Source organism: Mixophyes fleayi, chromosome 3, assembly GCF_038048845.1.
Source record: "Mixophyes fleayi isolate aMixFle1 chromosome 3, aMixFle1.hap1, whole genome shotgun sequence".
Classification (NCBI taxonomy): Eukaryota; Metazoa; Chordata; class Amphibia; order Anura; family Limnodynastidae; genus Mixophyes; species Mixophyes fleayi.
Window position 1 is genome coordinate 318,858,325 of NC_134404.1, and position 27,675 is coordinate 318,885,999.

The 27,675-nt window shown below is 39.3% G+C and overlaps 1 long non-coding RNA gene across 1 annotated transcript in view; it reads left to right on the forward strand.

Annotated features, from left to right (window-relative positions):
• LOC142143026 (uncharacterized) overlaps positions 1-24,667 on the forward strand; it is a 101,100-nt gene extending 76,433 nt beyond the window's left edge. The window contains exons 2-3 of the long non-coding RNA XR_012689470.1: positions 22,934-23,086; positions 23,533-24,667. This is a non-coding gene — a long non-coding RNA (uncharacterized LOC142143026). The remainder of the gene's footprint in view (positions 1-22,933; positions 23,087-23,532) is intronic.
• Positions 24,668-27,675: the final 3,008 nt, after the last annotated feature.

Genomic DNA, 27,675 nt, shown 5'->3' on the forward strand with positions numbered 1-27,675 from the left:
AAAGTTTAATTTTAGCATAAATCATTTTTTAAAAATGGATATGAAACCATAGGGTAGAAAATAGCAGATAGGTACTGCCTGCCACTTCTTGCTGATTTGTTGGGTACAGAAATTGTAGCCTCACAGGCAACAAGTTAGGAAATAATCTTTTTAACTAATGAAATAATATTGTAACCAGGACCTGTAAGACCTTAATGCCTAACGCAATTACGTCAGCTGCTCTGCCCTTTAGCCAGTCCTAAAATGAATCATGGTTATGAGAACTATCATTTTATAATCAACTCTTAGAGAAAAGGAGTTGAAGGAGGTTTGCATCTTTCTCATGGGAGGGCTGGCAAATTTTAGCATTTTAAAGGAAAAGAAATGAAGGTGGCCCACTGACCCAGTCTAAGGTAGCCCATTATGGGACCGGCCCAGAGAACAGATGCCCCTTGCCCCCCCAGCCCAGCCTGCCATCTCTCTACTGTTATTATCATTTCTACATATCTGCAACAAATTTCAAAGTACAGTAATATGAAATCATAACAATAAACCAAGATTAGAAATGATAAAATAGCTGTCTGCATTAAATGATATGTCATTGCATAAAATCATGTCTAGGGTATTAGACATTAATTATCTGTCTTCCAGAGCAATTATTTCAATTGCTGGCTGCATTGCATTAATTTAAAAAATAAGTTAATATTAATACATTATTTTTATGATCAAAAAATTTACACTGGTTATCTTATAAGAAAATTAGAAAACTTGATGAAAGTATATACATATACATACTCACTATAAATTGTTAATATACCATATTTTACTAATATATTACTATGATTTATATAGTACTAAGATACTGTATATTATAAATATGCACAGTGGTTTAAGTGGAAATTTAAAAGAGGCAGTATAAAAAATGCAAATGGAATTTGATAGTTATATCATTAAGTCCTCCAGTTCCCATGTAACATTAACCCCATAGCCTCTACACCAGTTCCCATAACAGTAACTCCCATGCCCCCACAAACCTGTCTTCATCATGCTCATTACATTTCTTATTATTATCCTGAGAGTCATTGGGCTCCATCACATCAAATAAACATTAAAGTCATAAATAGAAGTTGACGAGGTGCCTGATTGGGGAATTTGAGGTTTTCCTGAGTGGTGTCACTGTAGGAGGCTCATGTGGAGCCACAGGCTGGAGACTGTAGATAGTCACAGGACAATGGGATTTTGCAGTTGGGTTTGAGGTTGATGGAAAGTAGATATGCTTTTAGCCAAGTTCCTGCCAGGTATTTGGAAAGTGAGGGAGCTGGTCTTAGAGTAAAGAAGAAGAAGAATAAGAAAGGCTATGTCCAGTGTTGGAGGCTGGAGGATGTATGCCACTTGGAAGAGGCACAGGCCAGGTGAGAATTCCACACTGGTACCATAGATTGAGTTACAGGCTCTGCTGGTTCTGCCTTGGTACTGGGGCTTATCTGTAGGAGGGATAGTTGTCCACCTCTGATAGTTGTCAGAGGTAATGGACAATGAAGGCTGCAAAATGGGTCAGGCATCAGCATCACCCAATTGTTCAAGTAAGGGAGCTGGGGTGGTCTCATCTGTTGACAGGTCCAGACCAGCGAGATCATGGCCATATGGGAATGCAAGAAGGGTGTGATCCCTGCGAGGAAGATGGCTGCAGGGAGGCAATGAAGCGCACTGAGATGAAGGCTGCAGGCCTGACCACATGGGAGCAGAGTGGCTTGCCATACAAATAAGTCACGTGTAACTGCTCAGGGGGTAAGTGCTGGTCCCATGTGAAGCGAGCCACCGGCTTGAATGTGGAAGTAGGCATTAGAGCCAGCGGCATGGCACTGGTATTGACAAATCAGACGTGAGCTGCAGGCCTCTCAGGACTCCTCTCACCCAGTCCCAATGTCTCAGATGTCACATCTAGCTGATTGATAGCTCAGTATGAATGTGCAATTGCCTCAGGCACCAACAGCAATGGAAGAAGTGGTAGTATGGCCCACTTCGACCACTGTATATGCAATTTACTTATTTTTGTTGATTGCTTTTTGTGATACACTCTACAAGCAGTCATGTGAAACACTTATACCACTTAAATGGCAAATACTAAATTTAGGTCAGTGATTTTGCTAAGTAATAGAGATGAGTCAAACTTCTATGGCTCAGTTTACAGGACGTTTCGTCACATTAGGCCAAAGTTCTATATTTCCTCTATTTTCCTGGACCTGTTCTGTGCCTTCAGTCAGTGCTGTGTGTTTGGGTGCCATTTAATAGTCTCAAGCTAGGAACCTTAAACTTTAAATATAAAATGCTTCGACAGCATAAATAATATAAAAATAATAAATTCCTAGCCCCTACTCAGGGTACCTCCTTGCTCCTTGAACCTCTCTAACCAATCACTATATCATACAGTTTCTCTCCTGCAGACTTGTTGTCTGCCATCTCTATACAGGTTAAACAATGACCCACTCCAGCCCCTCTGCTGAGCTCCTCTGAGCTTTTGCAAGCTCTCCCACAGCCCAGTACTTGGCTGTCTCCTCACATTTCTCACAGAGCTGTGCTGTCAAACCTCTCTCTCACTTGTACTAGGCTGCCTGCTGAGCCTCTCTCCAGTCCGCAGGTCTTTCAGCTGCATGAACCCAATCTGGGCTCTACCCAGGTGCTGTAGACAGGTGTGTAACCCACCTTTTCCCTCCTGTGTGGGATGTTCCTATATTCCTAAGTTTGCCCAGGTGGTCAACAAGCGCCCCCTAGCCTGTAACTGCCACACTAAATTTGAAATAGTTTTTTCCCAATTAATTGTAATTGCCCAGACATAAAATTAACTGTGAACCCTGAGATTGCTCCAAATTCCTTAATCCTTACCATTAGTGAACATAGTGTCTCTAATATATTGGCAGCAAAAGCTGCTATTTTAATTGTCTTGTTCCCAATCAGAATGCTCCACAGTTGTGGCCAGTCCTATAAGACTCATAACATGTGATCCAAGACCAGGTTTAAAGAGCAATGTAAACATAGGGCAGCCTTGATGTGTGCCTCTTCACATCTCTACTTTTCCCCCCACTAGTCCTTTTATCAATAGGGAAGTGGTCGTTATATTATAAAATAGTTGTGTAAAGTCATAACTACGTTTGCATCTAAACTGAATGACATACTAGTAGAAGTGGGTTGACAATGATGCATCTGCTGCTTTTGCTGTACAAATGCCCTTCACAAGGTGATGACCTCCGACAAACTGTTATGGCTACTGGCTGATTATCATAAGCTTGCAGAACAGGATGTAAGCTTATGATGCCCCCAGGTCTTAAACTTAGCGTAGTGCAAGCTTATGAATATCGCTGTAGTGCAGTAGGAGTTGATGACAGGAGATAACCATGGTCAGGAAATGGCCGAGGTCCGAGGGCAGAAGCCGGCAGCTAGGTAAGGTTCAGGCAAAGCTCAGGGCTGGCAGAAAGAAAGGATATGCGAGTCATAAGCAAAAGGTCAGGGCCACCAGCAATAAAGCAGTCCAGGAAACGAGCCAAAGGTCATACATAGAAAATAAATATAGGAATCAGCACAGTACACAAGAGCAGGTTAGCAGCCAGGAACTGAATGCTATAACCAGCAGGGAGGCTAAGCCCTCTCTGCTTTAAATACATAGAGGACCCAATCAGAAGCCAGGAGGCACAGCAGGGTAAATTAGTCTCAGGAGGCTGGTAATTAATTTTTAAACAGGATGCGCACGCGCCTGGCTACCCCTCATGCCGGGACGCAGCGATTAGCAGCAGAGTGTCCCAACTATTGCCTTAGCAATGGCCAAGGCAAAACCAGAAGTGTGTCCCGGTCATCATGGAGATGGCCAGAACAAGGGCAGACTGAAACAACGAGTTGCGGCGGTTAGAGGCTCCGTCTCGGCTCGTAGCACAAACTGGAGAAATATTTTTTCTGTCAACAGTAAGAAAATGATGGATTGAATTATACATGTTATGATTTTAGCTAAGATCTTCAAGTCCAAGCTAAGGGAGGGTAATTAGATGAAATGATATCATTGACTTAGGGACTTTACCTCGTTTAATATTAAAGTTGTTTATGTTTAAAGTTTGGTAAGACAATCATGACCTGTAAAGTTCAATTATTGTAGGAAGAATTTCCACTTACATACTTTTATAATATTTAGAAGTAAAACCTACTGGTTCTGGTTATTTGTGTAGTTTCTCATTAGAGATAGCTGCCACTATTTTCTGAGTTATGTCCACTTCAACCATTTATTGCTGCTCAGCGGTTAGCTTGGGTTTCATAATAAATGTGTTTGACTGTTTGTGTTCATGGCTACGATTTGTGCTTTCTACATTTAGCAGTTTTTGCCATGTTGGCTAAAAGTTTGCCTGCACGATTACCTATCTATAAAATGTGTTCCTGGTATAGTCAATTTGAAGTTTGGTTTGTTATAATAAAAAGCTTTCCTATAACTGCATGACTGTTTGTATCTAAGAGGTCATCATTCAGATCAGAATCATAAGTGTTATAACAATTCAACATTGCCTGTTTTATAGATTTATTTTCTTCCATTTTCCTCTGTCATTGGTAGATTACCGCCTTTGAAGCCTCGCAAAATTGTATCATCCCAATTTTCTGAATGGTATGGTATAAGTAAAAATGGAATCTCCAAAAGTGAGCCTTATTGTCAGGCAGGGGCATCCGGATTGTAACAGAGATCAATACCATATTAATATGTCATTTCTTTTGATCTTGCCAACTTCAAAGAAAAGCCACTAATATATGATCAAATCTATGGACTGCTAAGTGGAACATAGATGATTTTCAGAGCTTACTGTAAACCGTTTGAATAGCAACAACTTTTTTTAACAACCTTTTTTCTATTGGATCAGTGAACACTAGAGTATAACCGTGCATTGATGAACAAAATGTTAATGAAAACCACTGAGGGGAGTATCCTTATTGAATTTTTTTTAAATAGGTTTTGAAGTGGCATTTAGCCTCAGCTGGACCTTCTGACCATTGTCAATAACCCTTTAGCTTTCCTGGGTAAAGTAACATTCAAAAAAACGTTACCCATTACACCTCATATCAGAACTCTTTGATCAGATTCGTGGAGCACAGATTTTCCCCAAACTGGATCTTAGAGGGGCCTATAACTTTATTCATATTCGCCAAGGTGACGAGTGGAAAACCGCCTTTAATATGAGAGACAGGCACTATGAGTACCTTGTGATTCTCTTAGTTTTCTGTTTTGCACATAAGTTAAATACTGACTGTTTTTTCATGTAGCACACAAATATCAACTTTAAATTTCAGTGTACAAATAAGCTATCAGGTATTTGTGTGCTACATGAAAAAACTGTCAGTATTTAACTTATGTGCAAAACAGAAAACTAGTTTGCACCCCTTGCATTGTAGCATGGTTTTGTCCAGGAGACTGAAATAAGATACCTCTTCATTTAAGATCCTTAATCAATCAGGCTCAAGGTTTGGCTGTGTACGCGCAACTTCAGACTCAAGCTGCCATCTATGACATTTGCTCCCCGATATATTGCTCCCTTCCGCATCTCCCATATTATTAATGCGGTTACCTATAAGCTCCATCTACCTCCTTCACTCCATGTGCATAATTAATTTCATATTTCTTATTAAAACCATTGATTCTTAATGAATTCTCCAACTTTCAGCCTCCGCCTCCTCCCATCAAGACAGCTTTGGGCGATGAATATGAGGTTGATCTATTCGTGGTAAGACTCAGTTCCTCATCCACTGGAAAGGCTATGGCCCGGAAGAGAGGTCATGGGTGGATAAGAAAGACCTACATGCTGTCAAAGTTTTTGAAGAATCAGACTTTCATCTCTTCTTCTTTAGTGGAGGAGGGGTACTGTCAGGCACCGTCTCTGCACTTACAGGAGACGGACGCCTGCACATTCCCGGCAGCTGCATCCCGTTGCATAGCAACGGGACGCTCCATTGTTCCTTTGCACGCTATGCGTGCGCATGCCCAGTTCAATCACGTCCCCTTGCTAGGCAACGGGGCGCTACCTCCGCTCTCCATCACCCAATTAGGGTGCATCTTATGCTATATATAGCGCCCTCTGACACCTGTTGAGTGCCAGCGTATTGGTTCACTCCCTACTACAGCACTTCCTAAACTTCTGATCCTGTGTTCCTGGTCCTGACTCAGCTTGTCTGCTACTACTCTCTTATGTCACGTTTGGTACTTTGTTGCTCAGCTGGTTTGACTATTTGGCTGGTCCTGACTTTTCTATGGATCTTCCCTAAGTACTGCACTACTCGTTTGGCTAGACCAGGACCGCCTGACTACACCTGCCTACTACTGTTGCTACAACTGTGACTGTCTTGGAGACTGCGACCTGTGTACCCTCTGCAGCTAAGCCCAAACTCCCTTGCTGGGGTCCCTGGTGAATACCGGGGGTATGTTAGACTGCATGCCTCCTTTTTAATACTGGTTAGAGGCCATCTCTGCAATTCCGTGACAGGAACTCTTTTTGTCTGCAAGGTTATGTAGACAGAAACATAATACACTACATATTACTTATAAAGAGTGCTTGCCACTTCCCACTAAATTAATGTAGATATTTTTTGCTGTTCTATTGAGATTTATAATGGTTTTACCCTACTTACACTTATCTGTGTGTAAGTCTGAGTGTTTAACTTATAATGAGTTAGAGCCAATAATTATTTAACCAGTATCCCAGTCTAATCTCCCTCGCTGGGTAAAGTTTTGAATATCCATATTCACTTTAGAGGAATAAATATTATTGGTTATTTTATTGGGTGGTCGTGTTCTCCTTAAACCCCTGAGATTAATTAACGTGACCTGATTGACCCTGACAGAGCCCTAGTGAACTAGATGCACATATCATACCAATATATAAACCCCTTTACTGACCTGATTGACCCTAATAGTCGGAGTGTAAGATAAATTATTGGCTAAGAGGAATGAGCATTATTAGTATCAGTTGGCTGCACACTCTGAAATTTGTTGAGATATTGTCGCTATGAGATAATTAGTCCTGACAATGTTCTATTTGATAAAGAAAGTTACAAATGAGAGAAAAGAAGAATAGGTGGTAGGGTGAGTGAAGGTAGGGTAAACCAATAAGTGTGCTGGCTAAAATCTATTCAAGCCTGTTGTACAAATATATATATATATATACAGTCGTGCCCCCAGTTCATATTATGCCAAATAGAAGTTCCCCAGTTCATATTATGCCACACAGTAGTGCCCCCAGTTCCTATTATACCACACAGTAGTGCCACCAATTTCATGTATACACACACAATTTACCAATACAATCATACATTAATAAAACATTTATAGCAGTGGCTCTGGAGTCAGTTCACAGGTCCAGACATCCTCAGTTCATGGGAGGAACTGCTGTGCATGTGCATCAGCCCATTTTGGCCATCTATAGCCACTTGAGTGAAGCAGCTGTACATTAGGTCTTATAACAGTGCGTAGATCCAACATCTGGACGTGGACTGAGGACCAGCGTGCTGGTAAAAACAGATCATCTACATACCACGTCTGGCAGGCCTGCTGGGAGTTGCCGACCCCTGGTCTAATAAAACACCATTAATACAACATTGTAGTTGGTACAATCTGCATAAATCTCACAAACATTCCACATACCACATTGTCATTATGTATATAACAGTCCTCATAACGATTGTATGTACAGCCAGTAGCCTTAAACCTTTGGAGCCATTCAATTAATATACACATTTATATCACATACAATCATAATGCAGCCTCACACATTCACAACACACAAGTCACACTCACCATTTCTCATACATCACAAACTATACAAACTCCATTCAAACACAGCACTGTCCACTATCAACTATAGTCTCACAGTCTACCCCTGTCCCCATTTACCTCACTGCTCCCAGAATGACTTAATAACAAAAATCACATAGTCCTAACATTGCAGTCAATGTACTTAGCCATTCCTTGGGCAGAGATCCATTTTGGGAAGAAGGCCCAGGAGCCATGAAGAGGGAGCGGATAGGGAGAGGGGAAGATAATGTGTTTCATCTATTTTGTATATTTAGCTCTGTGGGTGGATCCCAGTGCAGGAAGCGGTCAGCAATCTATTATTTGAATGTGTGTGTATTATGTAAATGCATTGTGTGTATTACTTAACAACCCAGTTTCTTATGTGATTGTGATTAAACGCAACAAAGTCAGATTGCACCAGGAGCTTTGGTACACAGCTAAAATGACTGATTCTAGAACAGAGGACAATGTTACACAAAGTGTCTCCCTCATAAGGACTAAAAGAAAAAGAGTGTGCATGAGAGAAAGTAGCCCATCAAACTCCAATGTTGAAAGAGACTGTTTGATTGAATCTTTACAAGTGGAACTTGTGGGGTATAAATCAGAGAGAGAACATCTGAACATAAAACACAAAGAATGTGAACAATATGTTGTTAAATTAAATGAGGCTCTGCAGGAGTGCTTTGAAGAAAAACAGAAATCTCTTTGCTTGTTGCAGACTCACGCTGAGTAAAAATCAGAGTTTCTGAGATAAAAATGTTGAAGGAGATTAATAGGAAATTAGAAAGTCTCAGCAAACAAGTCCAAGTCCGGGAGCTTGAACAGAACTATGCACAAGTTATCAAGAACCTGTCTGTGCAGCATGAGCAGACAAAACAGGTGGCAGAGAGTTTGGGAACCAGGTCAACCAGGCTCTGGAGATTGAGCATAATAAGCTGGCCAATAAGGCGATGACTATAGGAAGGAACAAAGTGTCAGCTCCTGGTAAACAGGGTGAGTTTATTGGTCCCAAGAAACTGTCTCAGAAAAATGGTAATTTGTTAAAAAGTCAGCATTTGGAATCATTCTGATGATGAGTTGTCAGTTGGGGAGAGTCTCCAAAAGGAACAAGCTGGAGGTCCAGAAAGCATTGAAAGAAGATACCTTTGGGTACTACAGTGTGTAGTATGATTTGCAGTAAGAAGACTTAGCATTGTTACTGTTGGTTGACGGGCAAAGTGCCTAATTCGTATGTGGAAGAGGTTGATAATCAGTTTTCATCTGGTCATGGTTGTGGTATAGAGAGGGCAATCCCCATAAAAAAGAAACTACAAGGCAGCGAGCGAAGTCATAAAATGTCTGTACAACAGAACAAAACAAAAACGTTTCACTCCCTGATGGACATATCAGAATGAAAAAATGCAGGATTATATAAAATGGTCAGGGTGTTAAGGAAAGAATGAAGCGCTAGTACAATGGTGCTGAGTAATAAAGAGGATCAGCAAAATACCAAGAGACGACAAATAGCAATGACAGTTTGAAAGCTTATGAAAGTTTGCACTCCCCATGAAGTCTGCATCACTTAGTTCCTCTAGGTGGAGCGATATGTGGTAAATTGACTTATCACATGTGCAGAGAATCTTCACTCACAGCTAGCAGGCCCCATGGAGTCTGTTAATGGTATCAGATCATCTGTGTTGTGTGATGTTTGGTGCGTTGCCTACCAAGGGGACAGATGTTCCAGGCCCTGTGGCGTAGAGCTGTCAGTGGCGGTTTCTTTGGTGCAGAGGTTGGTACGTTGTCAATCTGTTTCGGAGAGAAGAGGAGAGGGGTGCGAAAAGCTCACCTTGTATATACTGTACCTCCGATTTGCCTTGTGGTAGATCTTGGATGGTGTGTATAGTAGTGGTCGGTTTGTTTTAACAGATGGTGTGTGGTGAAAATGTTTTAAAAATGTAATGACATCCTTGTAGTGTGTAGCTATTGTTCTTGTAAAATGTACCTATTTTCCTCGTAGGTTGTACCTGTTGTCCTTGAATGTGCTGGTCTGGTTCTGTTGGTTTAGTTTTAGTTGGTGGGCATTTTCCTGTGGGGAGAGTGGGTACAGTGGGGGAGGGAACATAGGGGTAGTGGTGGGTTGGTATGGGGGAAGGAAAAATTTAAGTTCTGATGGGCAATTAGACCTGAAGGGTTACTAAATGAGGTGGACTCAGACTGTTGATAATGTGTTGGTTATAGCTTTAAATGAATTTATGTAGCTCAGTAGAGAGCTATATATCTACTATATAAATGCCTAGTGGCGTGTGTGAAAAAAAACCCAAGCTGCAGCGCCACCTGCTGGGCAGAGTTATACACTGACCTATATATTTCTTGAAGGAGAAGTGACAGTTGGGAGTGGTTGCTGGTTGCCGGGGGTGACAGTGGGGAGTTTTTAACACCTTAAGTAGCTTGATGAAGGATGTGGCGATGAAGATGAAGGATGAGGTGATGGAGAAAAATTATGAGGTGGTGACATGTGGACAAAACCACGTTAAAAAAGGGCGCTTGCGTCGGGAAGTAACGCTCTTCCCCTGAGGAGGCCTGGGCTATGGCCCAAATGCATGACAAGAACCTTTTTAACACCTTAAGTAGCTTGATTTGACTAGAATGCATGAGTATCATGCACGGGTTAACTTGTATGATATATAATTTTAGTAGTGATCTTTTATTTAAGCCTTATGGAGACCAATAACCTCCTGCTCATTCACATATTTTGACGTGGACAGTCATAGAAATTCTTGTTCTCAGTCATTCAGTACAATAGCTCATAGGAGCCTATTTAATAACAAGCGGTGATAACAATGACTTTATATCACCACTTATTTACTTATTTACTCTATTTTCATGGTAATTTATCAATAAAATTCTTGCCTAGGCAGCTGAGCGTTACTCAACTACCTTGGCGATACTGACAAAGAGTGGTTAGGATCAACACTGCTTTGCCAGGTCAATCTCTGCCAACATACGTAGAGGAAATGTAAACCCAGACTTGGCCTTTCAGTTCACTTTGTGAAAGAAAAATAGTTTATAATAGACCAACAATGTAAAAAAATTATTGCAAAACTATTGAGCAATGAAAAGGCATTAAATTCAAATAATAACACCTTTTCCATTCATTTTCTTCTGTACTGCAATTGAACATTGTATTTTTTGTAGACATTGTTTTCAAAGAAATGTATCTGTATCACTTTCAAAGGGTCCTGCGATGTTATCAATTCAGAAAGAGTGTAGACTGGAATAACTAAGATGGTATAAGGAATGTAATTGAAAGAAACGGGAAAATATCATTATTTTTGTTCAGAACATTGAAAGCTCCCCATGTAGAAAGCCTATTCTTAGAAGGTCAGTGGATATTTGCTGTTCTCACAGTTTTAAAATTGCCATGATTAATTATAGGTATGATACCTTAAAATTTTAATTGTATTATCCAAATCTAGTATACAGTGATATGTACAGTCATGGCCAAAAGTTTTGAGAATGACACAAGTATTGGTTTTAACAAAGTTTGCTCTTTCAGTGTTTTTAGGCCTTTTTGTCAGATGTTGCTATGGTATACTGACGTAAAATGACAAGCATTTCATAAGTGTCAAAGGCTTTTTTGACAATTACATTAAGTTTATGCAAAGAATCAATATTTGCAGTGTTGACCCTTCTTTTTGAAGACCTCTGCAATTCACCCTGGCATGCTGTCAATCAACTTCTGGCTCACATACTGACTGATGGCCTTCCATTCTTGTCTAATCAATGCTTGGAGTTTGTCAGAATTTGTAGGGTTTTTTTTTTGCCCATCCGCCTCTTGAGGATTGATCACAAGTTCTCAATGGGATTAAGGTCTGGGGAGTTTCCTGGCCATGGACCCAAAAGTTTGAGGTTTTGATCCCAGAGCCACTTAGTTATCACTTTTGTCTTATGGCAAGGTGCTCCATCATGCTGGACAAGGCATTGTTCGCCACCAAACTGTTCTTGGATGATTGGGAGAAGTTGCTCTTGAATGATGTTTTGGTACCATTCTTTATTCATGGCTGTGTTCTTAGGCAAAATTGTGAGTGAGCCCACTCCCTTGGCTGTGAAGCAACCCCATACATGAATGGTCTCAGGATGCTTTACTGTTGTCATGACACAGGACTGATGGTAGCGCTCACCTTTCCTTCTCTGTCAAGCATTTTTCCAGATGCCCCAAATAATCTGAAAGGGGATTCATCAGAGAAAATGACTTTACCCCAGTCCTCAGCAGTCCAATCCCTGTACCTTTTGCAGAATATCAGTCTTTCCCTGATGTTTTTCTTGGAAAAAAGTGGCTTCTTTGCTGGCCTTCTTGACACCAGACCATCCTCCAAAGGTCTTCGCCTCACTGTATGTGCAGATGTACTCACACCTGCCTGCTGCCCTTCCTGAGTAACCTCTGCACTGGTGGTGCCCCGATCCCGCAGCTGAATCAACTGTAGGAGACAGTACGAGTGCTTTCTGTATTAAGCTATGTCCCCATTATACAATTCATTCAGGTATGTCAGATGTGCTCCATGTAACAAAGCCACTCCCCCAAGAGGATGTATTGTGAAAGGATGGTCACCCATGACTAAGATTGACAGGAATATTTTGTGAGAAAATTTAGGGATTATGAGACAAAAGCAGAAAAATGACACCGTAGGGAAGGTGTTGCAAAGCTCTGCAAGATTTGCAACACCTTTATAGAAGTCCTGCCATGTACTATTAATACATTTGTCTCTTAATATAAACAATTGACATTTTTAAAAGGAAAATTTAAACAAATCTGTGATTTGACAACTTCAAAATCAGGCTTTTCTAATTTTAGATTGGAACTCATTGTATATGTTTAAAGAAACAAAAAAGTCTCCATATTGAGACTCCAGCAAAAATCTTCAACTAGTCCCAATGACAGCCACCTTGGTTTCCACTGAGAGATCACATGTTTTTCCCTGCCATAGGGAAAACCAGCTTCAGGCCAGTCAGTGTGCCTGTCCCAAAGACTACAGTAGTCCCAAAGACTACTGATCCACACGTTGGAAAGCCCTGAGGCTCTTTTCAACCACCCTAAATTGAGGTGGCTAGGGTAATGTACAAGATTGGGACATCTTAAACTTAAGTAAATGAAACTTTGAATAAATGACTCCCCAAAGCTCGTGTTCACCAAATTATTTAATCTAAAAAAAATCTTATTTTCTGCTTGATCTGTTACAGTCCAAATAGAATATAAAATCTTCATTTCTTCTTTCTTCATCTGTCAGAGTTGAAATGAAATACAAAAAGCAGAAACTATAAAACCCCTCCAAAAAAAAACAATACAGTTGAAGGTGACACAAATTAAACAAAAAGGTTGCTGTCACCTTGTATTGAATACAGCCCCCAACCTAGATCTGATGGCTATATTTTAATGAGAAGACTAGAGAGTCTCTACTATTTTTTTTATTTTAGGCCAGAGTTTCTTTAGAATTTTCTAACATGTAGCTTAATTTAGTCTGCTTATCAAACCTTACCTGCACCTACCTCAGTCTCACGTTATTTTGCTTAGTACATAAATGCAGTTTTAGAATATATTGTAATTGTTTACTGTATAGCATCAGACTTACAGATAGATCTCATTATACAAATAGATGTCGCTGTTTATCAGCTTCAGAAGCTAAGAGCTAAATCAAGTGGGATTATTAGTCCATTTAGCCTTTTGGCAAGTCTATGCATATAAGACATGTGAAAAAAAATTGACAGTTTAAATAATAACTTATTGTATTATTAGGTGCGAGATTATCTGTAAATGCAGCAATTTTTCAAGTATGTGAGTGTTACAATGTGTTTTCCACCTGGAACTTTTTTTTGTTACTTTGAGGTTTGTATTGAATGCAGCACTTGATTTCGTTGATGCCACTGCCAATCAAGCCAGGTGCATAGTCCCAATCACACATCTCTCTGTTTAGTAAATGCTACAGGCAGCCACAGTTCTCCACCACTAGTGTCTGATTATGGACAGCGGCAGTAAACACAGTGTAGCAATGGGTTTTCCAGGCAAGAGAGACCCATCAAGGAAAAGAGGGGGGGGGGGGGAGTATTTGTCCCATGTTAGAAGTTTCCCAATACATTTAGGGGAATATTTGTGGCATTGCACTAAATGTTCAGAGATAACCATGTCCGTGGTTAAATTAATTATTTCTCTTCATCTTCCCTGTCTAACTCCAATAACATAAGAAACTAGATTCAATTATGCACCCAAACGAAAGTCCTATCTGTTCTAAAAGAAACAATGTAAAATTTACTTGGGTACATAAAGGGCCTCATTTACATTTGGACACATTTGTGCACTAAAAATACACATAAAAAGACTTGCGCAAACAAAGCGTGCTCAATTTTCTATGTTGAGTCGGCTATAGCTCAAGATGTATCCAACTTAAAAACAGTAATATTTAGGCCAGGTGCAAATTTAGATCTACATCTGGCATATAAATGTGTATACTTATGCTTAATGACAATGTAGAGATGCGGTTTAACAGTGTTAGTGGTAAATGCTAAAGGCACATTGCACTATTTATATAGAATATAATAATGTAATGACATCTCATATACACAAAAGAGAATATTGTCTTGATTGCTATTAATAAATGCAACATATGTCCAATTTTCCCCAAAAATCTAAAGGGAATCTTCGTTACTATAGTATTTCATGGACATGACAAATAAGTAATCTGAAAAGTTTGCTGCAGCTTGATATAATATAGCCGCAACACTAATTAATTACGTTCAACTGGAGAGGTCAATACACAAACAGCCATTTAGAAGGGACTAGAGAGTACTGCTGTTGGCCATCATCATCATCACATATCTTTAAACTATTCTTTCAGCACCCGCAATAGATACACCTTCTAACAGGCATATCTGGGGATTTGTCCATGTCTAATTTTGTTGTACTTATATGACCACGCCCTTATTGTACCCACTTATGATTTTGTTTCAATCACATGTACACGAACGTGTTGAGGCTCTTACGTGAACATGCCCTTGGTGTGCTCAGCTTATAATTGCTGCTACCCATTCCACTTCTCCAGATGTAAGGGCACGCAAGTATGCAACATGCAGAGATCTATATACAGACACCTTTTTTTAGTGCACGTACGCAGTACAGAAATGTGTATATTACACACAAAAAAAAAATCAACTCATAGTAGTAAATAAGTTATTTTCTGTTTAACTTTGTATACAAAATTGTGACATTTATTCTGGTCGAAAAGGCATACGATACCTCACTAAGGGGTTAATGAACAATTTAATGTATTACTAGTAAAAAAATCATGTGACCATTGCTCTATTTATGGTGGCTCAGTGGACACTGGCACACTGCTTATCATTTCCTAATTCAATGTGCGATGGTGCAATGATGAGCCGGTGTGCGACCTGCATGGAGTTTGTATGTTCTCTCTGGGATTTGTCTGGGTTTTCCAAACACACACACACACTGGTATATTAATGTGTGGTAGGGGAAATTAGATTGTAAGCTCTACTGGGGCATAGACTCAAATGCTTAAATAAACTTCTGGGGGTAAATGTATCAAGCTGAGTGTTTTCCGGCGGGTTTGAAAAACCAATCAGATTCTAGTTATCATTTATTTAGTACATTCTACAAAATGATAGCTAGAATCTGATTGGTTGCTATAGGCAACATCTCCACTTTTCAAACCCGCCGGAAAACTCTCAGCTTGATACATTTACCCCCTGATTGCTCTCTAATATCCGTAATAATTCACAGTATGAGTGGCGTTACTCCTTATAATCCGCACATTTTCCTTATGAACACTGAAGTGATGAAATCAGAATTCACCGATTATAAGCGACTACATCAGAACTGACAGATATTATTTACAGGGGTTTACTGATATATTAGTATCACATGGGTATTGTAATAATATCAATTTCAGTTCTTTAAAGGTTATTGCTCTCTCCATAGTCTTAATGGGATGATCAAGGTTAGTCATTTTCAATATTCTGCAAAATGCATGATGCAATAATATTACATTATTAGAAAGAACATAACCCAGCGGAATACCACCAAAGTCACAAATATTCAGCACCTTGTTCTCTTCATGAATCATTGGGTTTTCTATCAAAGCATTTATATCAGAGACACACTTGTTATTTCTATGTCAGACTGTTCTACAATGCACAGCAACTCAAGTGCCAAAGATACGATAAATCATTTCAATGTTGTGCAGTCTCATTATTACAGTTTTTCATTATATGACTTTGCAACAGCTTCCTTGCTATCTGTCTACCCTAAATAATAGCTTTTTTCCAAGTCCTTTCAAACTCAGAGAAATGGTAAGCTACAAATAGATTATAGATCAATCACAAAAAGTTTTCTGCAACGTTCATTTTTATCCTTTGATACAGTATAATTCGCCTGCTGTGTTGTTCTTTACTCCATTAAGAATCTTTCTAATCTCTGATAACTTCTCCAGGATAAAACATTAAGCTGACCACATGTTGAAATTCAATTGGCAAGTATGATCATTTTTTTTTTACCAAATTAGAATCATTTAGGGGCATATTTAACAACTAGCGAAGTAACACTTTCGGGCACTTACCGTAAAATCCATGGCACTCGTAGTGTCCCGCATATTTAAGAACGGTGCATCGCAGCAGATATAGTGGATATCTGGTGCTTTGCATTCTGCTTCATTTTTGGGAGCAGTCACCATTCAATAGTATGGTGACTGCTCTCTCTTGCAATCTAACAAGTTCCGAAAAAATTTTTTTTCGGAAATTTGTCATGTTTCTGAAGCTGGCGTACATTAGCCTAATTGAAAAAATTCAATGCTGTCAGCTCTGCTCCTTAGAGCAGAGCTGGACAGCGTATGTGTGGAGGGATCACATGATCCCTCCCTGTCACTCACCGCTCTCTCTCTGCAACTATAGTTGCAGAGACAGAACGGAGATGTTTGTTCTTCGAACTGCACATGCGCAATTGCAGTATGAAGGAAAACGAAGAGGACAAGGAGGAGATCTGGAGACAGTGCATTCCGAAGAGGCGGGGTAAGTATGTTTTTTTTCATCACAGAAACAGCAGTTTATCGGAACTGCTGTTTCTGTGTTGGAAAACAAAAAATAAAGCAATGATGTCTGTCTGCGCAGTCTATCCAAAAGCAGCCTCTTCCCTTATAGTACACAATCCCTCGAGTACTGAAACAAATATATAGACCACAATAATAAGAGAAGTTGGCGCTACAGGATATAGCATACAGGATACCTTAAGGATCCTCTAACACAAAAAGTCACTAGTCCGTAAAAGAAATTCCCAATAAGACATGTGGATTCTTCTTCTTTAACAATCCTGATTATTCATACTCCTCAGATGAAAGTGCATGAAATGAAATAAAAACAGACATAGCACAGCCTGTATATACAAATCATAGGTACACACATAAGACCCTTTAACACTCCGTGCTTTCTATATTACTTCACAAAAACACCACGTGATAGAAGAGGGTCTAATTCAACCCCTCAAGGGTATACACTTACTAGAAAGCAATGAACATAGAGCGTATCAGAATCAGATCAAGTCAGACGTATCAGATCATGTGTCATCTTCATTTTCTATCTGTATCTCATAACGCAACCCTCCACTCCATCATATTAATAAAGGAAAGGAAGATTGCATGGTGTAAAATCCTCACAACTTTTATTCCTCATATACATAACTCTTAGGCACTTTAAAAGTCAGACACCGCTTCAAAGGAAAAAAAGGGCGGACCCTTACCCTACAAATCTTCCAAACAGACGTGGTAGATATTGATACAAAATCAGCCGTGAATGTCCCGGGTAACAAGACGTGCAGCGAAGGATTGTTACCCGGGACATTCACGGCTGATTTTGTATCAATATCTACCACGTCTGTTTGTGCTATGTCTGTTTTTATTTCATTTCATGCACTTTCATCTGAGGAGTATGAATAATCGGGATTGTTAAAGAAGAAGAATCCACATGTCTTATTGGGAATTTCTTTTTTACGGACTAGTGACTTTTTGTGTTAGAGGATCCTTAAGGTATCCTGTATGCTATATCCTGTAGCGCCAACTTCTCTTGTTTCTGTGTTGGGTTCTTCATAAATTTGAGAAATAGTTCAATCCTTATCAATGCGATAAGGATTAAAAACTATTTGTCACTTTATGCGAACATTGATAAATGTGCCCCTTAGAGGCCCCCAAAAGACTGTGTTTCATACAGATTGTGTAGTAGCAGCTAACATCACAGAATGGGAGAAACCAATTATAAACATGGCATCATCAAATAACATGTACCCAGGGCCGTAACGAGGGTGGTGCGGGCGGTGCGGTCGCCCAGGGCGCAAGGCCAAGGGGGCGTAGCAGCCGCCCGCTACCTGCCTGTCAGTGGAACGTACATGCTTTCCACTGCGGAACTTAGAGGCAGAAGCACCAAACTCTTGTAAGTTAGTTTCTCCCTCTCTCTCTCTCTCTCTCTCTCTCATCAAATTTGATTATATGAAGTAAATTCATAATATTAAAAGGATTTCAACTACTTCTGCCGCTATGTTTGTTTGAGAGACAAGGATAACACATGACAATTTTTTTCACAATATATTACAGTAACTTAAACCTACACATACTGCAGTATTTGAGTTACATTGAGGCATTATATGAATAACACAGACAATTTAGTATCACAAATCGAATTAAGTATATGTGAACCCCCCCTTAAATTCATGCTCAGTATTTGTGTAAAATAAATATATACTTTGTCCTCTACATAAAACAACTAAACTTATGAATTTCTTCCGCACTGCTGTACAGAGAACTCATTTACATCACTCCCTGCCCCATTGGGGCTTATAGTATAAATTCCTTAACACACACACACACACAGTTTTGCTGTTCTTATTTGAGTATTAAGTGCATAAAATATTAGAATACCTATCGCTATATATTTTTTGCATACTTTAAATGATCATTAGGGCAGAGAGCCGGTTGTTAATTTATTGGAATCCCACCACTGTGTGTATATATGTACATGTATATGTATATGTATATATATATATTGATTCTGTTTTTTCTCCTGATGAGGTCTGACATTTATATAGACGAAACGCGTTGAGAATTTGCTGAGAAGTTACTACTGAGATTCCCATTATATTGGGAGATGTTTCCTGTGTTTGCTGTTCAACTTGTAAGTTGCTACTTTTTTATTATTAAAATGTACTAATTGATAATACATCTATGGTCCCTTGTGTGTCCTTTTTTCCTGAGGCTGTCAGCTGTGCATCCAGTTTTATGATCTATCCCTGATCAGCTGTGAGATCTCTACACAGACAAGTTGAAAAATACTGATTTCTGGTACGCATATATCTGCACAAGTGTGTCTTGGTTTATGTGGGTTTCACTTATAGAACATGGAAATATTACAAGTCCTGTTACTATAAGCTAATAAGCTGCCACTATACATCTGGTACACTTATACCCTCATTATTGGGTATACTACAGTTTTTTGTGGTGTCCTCTACACTAATTTTTTTGGTTTCCTCTACACTGGTGTTTTTGGTCCTATTGTGGATTCCTGTGTGATTCCAATATTATATTAATATACTAGACTATTGTGCGCCTCCTCCTCCATTTCTCTTTTATATATATATATATATATATATATATATATATATATATATAATTTCAGTAAAGTGCTAGCCACACCCACACATTAGGTTGGCCACACCCACTTAGATGAGGGGCGCCGGTGCCCTGTCTCGACCGCCCAGGGCACTAAAATGTCTGTTTACGGCACTGCATGTACCCCTGAGAGAGCACTGTCACAGCGCCCAGGAGTATTACCTGGGATGGTGAACGCAGCCTCCGCTGCAGAGGACCGATTGGAGAGGAGGAAAGTTGTGTTATGTAATTGGATGCAAAAAAAATCAGTTATTTTGGCTACCCAAACAAACAGATGCCTCAAACTATTGCCCAGTCAGACTGTAGATTGTGCTGGCTCTGCTTGTACTATTATTTTTATCTCTTATTTGTAAAGTGCTGACATATTACGCAGCGCTATACATTGAGGAGATCGTGACACAAACAAATGACATGCAATGACATAAAACAGAAGGTAAAGACGACTCTGAGCTTACAGTCTTCATACGTAAGGTCACAGAATAACCATTGTCATTGCAGGTGGTGAAAGCAAAGGTGACAGTACTGTAAAGCAGCAGCATAATCAGCCTCCAATAATAATGCAGTCATTGTCGACTGGAATTTCTGTGCAGCGTCCTGTGGTGAACTTGGAGTAGCTATATGTAGCCCAGTAGTTTTCTTTAGTGTCATGCTCACTGCTAGAAAAGAGCCTCGTTTGGGTTTGGTGATCTCCTCTGCCTTCTTGGAGACAACAGCTGCCACCAAACATGAGGAACAAGTGTCCCTTCTCTTTTTTCTGCAGTGGGCATGACACTAAAGAAAAACAGTGGGCTACAAACAGCTACTCCAAGCTTGCTCACTGCAAGTGAGTGGGCCTGATTTGTCAAATGTCGGCATAGTATTACATTGCCAATGAAATATATGAACAAGTTTAATTTCAAAGAGATCTAAACAGACAGCAAAGTCCCATTATTGACCAGTGTTCAATAAAGAGCCTGTTCCAGGGATCTCTACACAGTACTAAGAGAATTCTAGTAACCTATATAAAATACAGATAACATTCTGGTGACCTCTATACAACACAAAGCACTTTCTAGTGAACTCTATACAATACAGAGATAATTCACGTGACCAGAATATAATGCAAGAACCTTTCTGGTATCCAGTTTACAATACAGAGAATATTCTAGTGACTATAGAATACAGAAAGCATTATAGGGAATAATATACTAGAGAGTTTCATAACAGATATACATTACATCGGACCTCATTTATGAAACACGTTGGTTCTGCAATGCGGTGCCTTAGCTGGTCTTCCCAGCACAGATCAAGACACAGCTCACTCTTCACTCTCTGGAAACACCTCCATAAACTAGAAGTGTGTCTAGGTGTTCAGAGAAGCAGAAAAAATCTGAAGAGGTGCACTGTGTAAAAGAGCAGATATCACCTCCTACCATATTAGGATCACCCCCTCCATTAAACCATACTTTCAATCATTCTCATAAAAATGTATTGGTTTAGCCCAGTGATGGGTAACCTGATAAACTTCAAGGGTCCGCATGGGGCGGCCTTCTAATCTTCAAAATGTCCGCACATTATCCGTAATCTCAGTAATAAGTTAGGAGAATATATTTAAACATAGAAAGAGACACCTATTTGAACATATCAACAGGCATTTTAAACAAGTGTTACAAACTATATAAAAAACAAGTCTGACAATAAAGCAGAAAGAAGCTGGGGGCCATAGGTGAAGGTTTGGGGGGCTGCCTCTTGCCCATCACTGGTTCAACCTCATAATGGGGAGAATCAAATTAGCGGTGAAGTATCTCTGGAGTGCCCGTGAGACACTTTGGGGCGGAGATTTGACAGAAGTCTTCTCTCATTTTTCCTCTAACTCCATGAGCTGAGATTTTTTATAATAATTGCCGTCAATGTGCACAGCGCGCGCCACAATTGTATTCCCCCTATGGCTTAAATTAATCATGAGAATGAGAAGACATTGGTGCGGGCTTTATTACTTGTGGAAATTTGTGTTTTTGAAGTTTTGTTTTATATTATGCCAAATACGCCTAGAACGCCCTAATTATACCCAACCCCTGTCATTGGCCAGTGCAAATTTTCTTTCCTTCTCAAATGCCAACATTTTGCTCCACAAGCCCAAGTACTTTGGCGTATTAGCACCACCAAAGATTATTTTTTGGCTGTTTTGCACTGTATAAATGAGACCCAGTGAGCATTCTAATATTCTAGTTAGTGACAGATAAACAATACAATGCAACCCCCCAGGGGTCGATTTATTATAACATCTGAAAAGGAAAAGTGGAAGTGTTCATAGCAACCAATCGGCTTCTAGCAATCATTTATCTAGTACATTCTAGAAAATGATAGCTTGAATCTAATTGGTTGGTATGGGCAACATCTCCACTTTACCATTTTTAGTTTTAATAAACCTACACTCAAATCTCTGGTTACTTTAAAATTATTACAAAATCCTGAATAAAATCCCCTATCTCTTCGAAACAATATGGATGTACATGTACAGTGTAGCACCTGTAGCATGATAGATATATGTGTGCTCCTTCTACTATTCCATCACCCCCTGTACCTCTTGGCCTGCTTCCCTAGCCCTGTTTTCTTAAGCTTCGGCCTACTTCTCGTTGATTTCTACCATTACTTTCACTCATTGTCCCAGAAATAATTTGATTTGAATTACCATGTTTCCTGTGTGTGTGTGTGTGTGTGTATAGATTTTTGTTCTTCATTTTTTGTTCTTTCTGTATCATGTTGTGTCATTGGTCACCGATTTCTGTATATGTCATGTACGGCGCTGCGGACACTTTGTGGCGCCTTATAAATTAAAGATAATAATAATACCAGTTGTACATATAGTACTAAAACATGAACTCACCAGATAAAAGGCAGGATTGCATTTCATGTGCTTGAATTTATGTTTTTTTTTGTCTTTCCATGTCTGAATCTAGCATTTTGTGAAGCTGACACGAGTGCAGAGATACAGCTTTGTTTTGTGACGTTCCCCTGGCAACAGCAGAGATCTTCAGGCTCACCCAGAGCCATTCTTCCCCTTTTTTATTTTATCGTATCAGAAGATAATATGAAATAATAAGGGAAAAATATTTTAAGTGGAAATGTAATAGTGAGAATAATAATCATGGATAAAGTAAGAAACTGCATAAAGTAAACTTTAAAACTTTATCTAACATATATTCATACACCCCAATATTTGAGATGCTGGAATCAGGACAGGGAGAATGAGATGAAATGCTTGGCTGACCCTTAGCAACCTCCTCTCTGAACACCCATACAATACCATACACACCAGTAGCACCTGTTCACCGCTGCTCCACTATGCAGAGCAACTGTGAACAGATGATACCACTCAGCCTTACCACCCACAGGATAAACATGGCCATGGGCATGACAGAGCCCTAAAATTGTGATTGTTCCAGTGAAATCCAAACTGTTTTCTTGTTAGGTGAAGTGTGAGGACGGAGGGGGCTCAGCGCAAGCATCATATTGTCACATGGGAGGGCCAAAATTCACAGTGATTCACCACGAACCACGTCATGGAGGCCTGCTCTCAAGGAAAACCTACCCAGAATTCAGGAGTATCGGGGAAAGGGGGCAGGTAAGCAAGTCCTTAATATTATAAAATCTCCACTATTTTGTTTATTGTTTTAATAAAATGTATATTTGGTTTCCATACATTGGAACTGTTTTACAGTTCCAATGTATGGAACGCACGTCTCCTTCATCTGCATTCAACATACATTTGTGTACACACTTATGGGCATATAATGGATTTGCCAGGTTGGCAGATCTGGATGGCATTGTGTCGAATGCACAAGTTGTGCATTCGACATGCACTCCTTGCAGAGTCGGATTAAGATGCCATGTGGTTGTAGGTAGGATACTGGTTCGGGCACTCCCTCGCTCCTTTGGTCACTTCTCGCAAAAATACCTTTTCTCGTCAAAATGGCTATTTACATATATCTCAATTTACCCTTGTTTTATTATTATCCAAGTCAGAGAAGTGAGGAAATGTTTAATACTTTACTTACATTACTTTTTCAGTGTGCAAAGGCTCAACAAATGCATTTATAAACAGCTTTCCATTGAAGATCTGAATTAAGGCTACTTGGCATAAACCCCAGATTGCTTGTGCTCTGAACAATCTCTTCAACATTCACATGAAAGGCTCATTTCCAAGCTTTACAATTCAACAACCATTCTGTTTATTTAATCAACAGGGTTGTATATTTTATATTTATTTATGCTTCTGCAGTGTGAGTTACCCAAAACAGGCATTAAGCTATTTAAGCATGTTACCATCAGTATTCATCTATTGTCCAAATGAATTCCATGTCCGTCCGCACAACTGGCAACATCACCTGGATAGATGTCATTTTGTATGCAAAAAGGAAAATTACTGGCCTTGCTTTGGTATACTCATTCCCATGCATTTTATTTACCTTTTGGTTTGCATCTCCCTCTTACAGTCCCTTTTAGTGCAGGACCATAAATTAAAGCAAACATCTTGATAGGTGCAACAACACTCTTTTACTTAAAATGTCCCCCACTCTGTATGTTATAGCTTTGGTGGGCTTTGCCTTGTTATTGTGATATGAGAAATATATGCACACCCCATGTGTATACATTTGTCTGAAGGAGATTTTTTGAGGGATTGTAAAATGTAAATATTTTCTGAATATGGACGTTTAAATAGGTTCAAACACCTTATCCCTCAATGTTACCCTATTTCTGTTACTTACCTGAATGTCTTCACCACCAGGAGCTGTCATCCTAGAGCTCTAGTTCACACTGTCCAATGAGGGGGTACCAATGCTAAAGCCCAACAGCATGTAGCAGTGGTACCTAATGTAAGTCTAGTTTCCCAATTAATTTACAAGAATATCCTATTTTAATTGTGTATGCTTAATACAAGGAAGACACAGGAAAATGGACTTAGCTCGATCCCTCTCTTCTAATCCACCCCATAACCCCTCTATCTCCCTCAATTACCCCCTCTCTTTGTGTCACCCTCTCTTGTTTCAGCCCCCTTCCCCCATTAGATTGTAAATTCTGCTTGTGTTTCCCCTCCCTCCTCTTGTGTTTCCCCTTCCTCTTGTGCCCACATTCCCTCCTCTTGTGCTCATACTCCCTCCTCTTGTGCTCACACTCCCTCGTTTTGTGCCCACACTCCCTCCTCTTGTGCCCCCCCTTCCTCTTGTCCCCACACTCCCTCCTCTTGTGCCCCCCCTTTCTCTTGTCCCTACACTCCCTCCTCTTGTGCCCCCCTTCCTCTTGTCCCCACACTCCCTCCTCTTGTGTACACCCTCTAACACCTCCATACCTATGTCCTAATGTCCCCCGCTCAAAATGTTCCTTTTGCCCAAAGCACAATATTATACCTCATCACTCATGCTAGTTCTCTATCTTGTTCTATTCTGTTAGCCAGCATTCTTTTGCGCTACTCACTGCTATATCCCTCCCTCAACCTCCTCCATTTCTGCACTGTACCATGTAACCTGTCTGTTACCCCATGTTTTATTATATCCTATTTTATTATGACATTTTTATATTATTTGTCTTGCTTACAAATTGTGTCCCACTTGCTGTATGGCACTGTGGTGCCACATAAATGATGGATAACAATAATAATAATAATAAATGACATTTTCAAAATATCTCTAATGAAATAAACCTAATGAATCAAATGTATACCACAGAACACAAGTTATGCCTATGCGTTTGTTGTTTTTTGTGGGGGTTTTTTCAATCTTTGTATCAACTTTTTTAATGCAAACTATTAAAGAGGATGTTAGGAGAGAATGAGAATTTGTTGTGCACAATTATTAATTTAGGGATTCTTCAATCACTGTTATCTTGGACAGCACAATATATAAATTCAGGTTTGGATATGGAAATACAAATAGAGCTTCAGTTCAGTCAGAGGAGATTAATCATAATTATAAATAAAATGCAATTTATTATGATGAAAATAATGTGAAAATTATGCAAGCTTAATTCTGCATACTGCAGTTGATATATTATTTTGTGTCTTTAATTTAGCTTCATATAGCTTCGAAGTATTTATAAACTTTAAGTGATGGACATCTATAACTGAGCAACATGCAATTAAATTAATTACAACAATTAACTAGAAATATGTTATTATGTTGAAAATAAAACGTTGCAATATATATTTATTTCCCCTAATGGTATAGTAATGATTAGACTTTAACTAATTATTTCCATCTTAAATATTGTGTCATAGCAAATGACTTGTGTCATTTTACTTGTCACATAGTTTAACAAAATTGTTTTTATCAAACAACAAGCTCAATAATGATCTAGTCGGGTTATTAGCAATTACCAGGATAATTCTAAACTCATTTTGCTTAGTGTTTTCCACACAAAGTAAATGATCAATTAATACATATTCTGAAAAGCATATATTCATAGATTTGTTTTTTTTTATTTAATATTCCCTATAGACATTAGATGCAAAAATGTTTTAAATAACTAACATAATGTAATACAAAAGAAATGACAAAACAAAGTATATTAATGGTTAATTTATAAACAGCTTTGAAGCCTGAGAGATTAATACAATTACATGCACCATCGCAATAATATGACTTTATGAGATAAAAACTGGTTATAGCTGTGATTTGTGAGTAGAAAGTTTAGGTGTAGGTATATCAATTTAGTTTAACAAATGTATTCATTTAAAGAACATTTTTTCTGTATACGGCTACAGGCCAAGTGTCTTCTTTTACAGGCCACAGAAATCCAAGATGGTTTCTAATATCAGTAATACTTTACAGTAATGGATGCATTATTTCTTTTAATAAACAAGATTTCCTAATGAACACTGAAGTAACTAATTATAATTAGGAATTTAGAGCCTTATGTAGAGTGGAACATAATTTACGTAATAAAAAAAAAGCGCCTTCAACTCAGGGCTGTCTTAACGCATTGACACTCTGGGCAGTTGCCTGGGGGCCCCTCGAGCATAGGGGCTCCATAGGCTTACAAACTTTTCAGCATATTATCCTGGGAGATTTATTCATAACCTTCAAACCCTCTTTATTAAAACATTTAGGTGGACTTATCACCTCAGTATTAGCTGTTATCTGTACATGCTATATTGCTGTTGCAAATACATATCTTAACCTTGACGAAAACAACGTACACGTACTAATTGTACATCAATTAGAGTGGTTGCATAGGTAGGGCCCCAGTGCACTGCTTTTCCCGGGGGCCTTTAATGTTGATAAGGCAGCCCTGCTCAAACCCCAAAAAGCCAAACCAGCTCTAGAGCTGCCAGCCTAGGCTGGTACTGGCAAGATCTGGGGGTCAAAAAGCATGAAGTCCCACTAAAATTAGCAATACCACCTGTCACCCCCAGCGGGGACTACAGCAGCAGCGTGTCTGTACCCGCTCCAAAAATGTTGCACCTTATCTGTCAGGGCAAGCCTCTTCTCACGGCTTGCCGGCTACTACTGTTCTTCTGCTTTCATCTGTCTTGCTCAAGCTCGTTGGAAGTCGAGTCCGGCTTCCTGCGCTGACTAGCAACCCTTGACAGCGGTTCTGCGCATGTGCAGAACTTCCTATTCATTCTGAAAGTTTCCTGCTGATGTCATCAAGATGCACCTACAGGTACTGTCAGGATGAGAGCATAAATCTGATATGATGAAATAGAATATTGAATGTCAGGACCCAAATAAAACATTGCATGGATATAAAATTAACCTGATTTTCAACTCAGATAAATGTGTGACCAAACATTTTGAAAAAGAAAACAATTAGCCCAGTAGGAGGTAATTAAGTTAGGCAAACCCTTTGTGAGGACACCAGCTTAAGATATGCAGATCACAGACATCCATTGTTTGTGATCATGTATTCCACTAGCTAATTGACTTCCTTTCAATAGGTATTTTAAACACAGACTAACCACTAGGTGTAAATTAGAGATTCATATGCCTAGGTGAGAATCTTGGAGTTTCCTGTAAAACCTGTAGGGTCTTTAAGCAGGTATATAGAAATATGAACTTGAAAGGAAATGCCTTAATTTTTCATATTTTGGGAAATCATTTTGCCACTACGTACTGAGGGGCAAAAACCACACAAGGGTTTTAAAACATAGATACCAACTATGCAGAGAAAAGCCATAGTCACATGTATTTCAGGACGAGATCGGATATTGTTGTA